Source organism: Cetorhinus maximus, unplaced genomic scaffold (assembly GCF_964194155.1).
Source record: "Cetorhinus maximus unplaced genomic scaffold, sCetMax3.hap1.1 HAP1_SCAFFOLD_4555, whole genome shotgun sequence".
Classification (NCBI taxonomy): domain Eukaryota; kingdom Metazoa; phylum Chordata; class Chondrichthyes; order Lamniformes; family Cetorhinidae; genus Cetorhinus; species Cetorhinus maximus.
The window spans coordinates 1-2,500 of record NW_027600458.1 but is presented as its reverse complement, the minus strand read 5'-3'; positions in this window follow the sequence as shown (position 1 = coordinate 2,500).

Genomic DNA, 2,500 nt, shown 5'->3' with positions numbered 1-2,500 from the left:
CATGTACACTCTCCCCCTATCACTGACTCTACCCACCTATTTAATCCCCTCCCACATCCCCCATGTAGTCTCGCTGTTGGGCTTAAGATCTCTTCTTGATCTCTAGGTGCAGGACAGGATGTCTACCCAGCCCCACAGGTTCTCGCCAATGGCCTTACCGTGGATTCTGCAGCTGCCAAATATGGTAAGTTCTGATTCACGCATAGCAAGATCCCACACATTCTGTGGATTTTCCATTCGGAAAGGAGTTGGAGGCCGGCCTATCTTTTTAGCCCAGGGTTCAGCCTGATTGCTTGACAGCCTGAATCACCTCTCCCGGAGCTTTACTCTGTATCTAACCCCGTGCTGTACCTGTCCTGGGAGTGTTTGATGGGGACGGTGTAGAGGGAGCTTTACTCTGTATCTAACCCCGTGCTGTACCTGTCCTGGGAGTGTTTGATGGGGACGGTGTAGAGGGAGCTTTACTCTGTATCTAACCCCGTGCTGTACCTGTCCTGGGAGTGTTTGATGGGGACAGTGTAGAGGGAGCTTTACTCTGTATCTAACCCCGTGCTGTACCTGTCCTGGGAGTGTTTGATGGGGACGGTTTAGAGGGAGCTTTACTCTGTATCTAACCCCGAGCTGTACCTGTCCTGGGAGTGTTTGATGGGGACAGTGTAGAGGGAGCTTTACTCTGTATCTAACCCCGTGCTGTACCTGTCCTGGGAGTGTTTGATGGGGACAGTGTAGAGGGAGCTTTACTCTGTATCTAACCCCGTGCTGTACCGGTCCTGGGAGTGTTTGATGAGGATGGTGTAGAGGGAGCTTTACTCTGTATCTAACCCCGTGCTGTACCTGTCCTGGGAGTGTTTGATGGGGACAGTGTAGAGGGAGCTTTACTCTGTATCCAACCCCGTGCTGTACCTGTCCTGGGAGTGTTTGATGGGGACAGTGTAGAGGGAGCTTTACTCTGTATCTAACCCCGTGCTGTACCTGTCCTGGGAGTGTTTGATGGGGACAGTGTAGAGGGAGCTTTACTCTGTATCTAACCCCGTGCTGTACCGGTCCTGGGAGTGTTTGATGGGGACAGTGTAGAGGGAGCTTTACTCTGTATCTAACCCCGTGCTGTACCTGTCCTGGGAGTGTTTGATGGGGACAGTGTAGAGGGAGCTTTACTCTGTATCTAAGCCCGTGCTGTACCGGTCCTGGGAGTGTTTGATGACGATTCCGGACACGGCCTGAGGATTGACGTTGCGAGGTGGTGCGATTAATGTTTAGCCACCGATGTTTCGCCATGTGGGTTTGGATGACCTTCCTCCTTTTCCGAATGTTTTTCTGTACCCTCTAGGTGGGGCGTCTCAGCTCCCTTACACTCCTCAAGCCGTGGCCTCCTCTGAGCCTGACGGAAAGGCCGGAAGATACGGTACACGCGCCTCGCTCGGAGATAGAGCTGGTGAACTGCAGTGTGCGGCGCGCTGTTCACTCAGCCTTGGGTCTATCTTCGATCGTGGCCTGCTCCTCTTTTATCCGCTTCTGCTCCTGACTAACCCACCCTTCTCCTGCCTCCGTACCCTCAACTGACCTCTCCGAGACCGGCCCCCACCCCCCTCCCAGTTTTGGGTGCCTCAGGGCTGTTCGACTGGGGGAGGAAGTGCGTGACGCTTTCCCGTTCTCATTTTCAGCCACTCCTCCTGGCACTGATGGCCCATTATCCTCACCGCCACCCGCCCACCCACCCACCTCTCCCCAATGCCCTTCATGGTAGCCCACCACGGTCGAATAGTCCGCCTGTGTTGGCTCCCGGCCAAACCGCGAAGGATTGGCCGCCTTTCTTTAGGCCCGAACTGCGCCCATTCGCCAAACACGAAGAGTCCGCTCTGCCCGTCGACGTCTATGCTGGCTCTCTCCGGAGCAATCCAATCAGAACCCGTTTGCCCCCCACCCCCCCACCCCCTCCCGGCCCCCACACCCACCTCCTCTCCCCCGCACTCTCCCCGGAGCCCTGCTAGCCCGTTTACCGTCGGCGCCCACCCAATCGAAATCGTTCACCCTCACCGCTGCCACCATGTAGCGTTGCAGGTTGTTTCCAGCCCACTGCCCCCACCCGAATTCTTCCATCTGTGCCCGACCCCTGCCAACTCCACCCACCACCTCCACCCCCACATGCCCACCTCCCGCCAACTCCACCCCACCACCCCCACCCCCACATGCCCACCTCCCGCCAACTCCACCCCACCATCCCCACCCCCACATGCCCACCTCCCGCCAACTCCACCCCACCACCCCCACCCCCACATGCCCACCTCCCACCAACTCCACCCCACCACCCCCACCCCCACATGCCCACCTCCCGCCAACTCTGGCCAGTCAATTGGAACAGCTCTTCTTCCTCTCGGACCCTCCCCTCTCCCAGGAGAACAGCCCCCGGCTCCTCCGACCCGAACCTCGGAGCTAAAGTTCCACCCTCGTCCCCGGGAGCCTCCCCGGTAAAACCTCCCCCTCCGAGCGAGAGAGAGGGAGG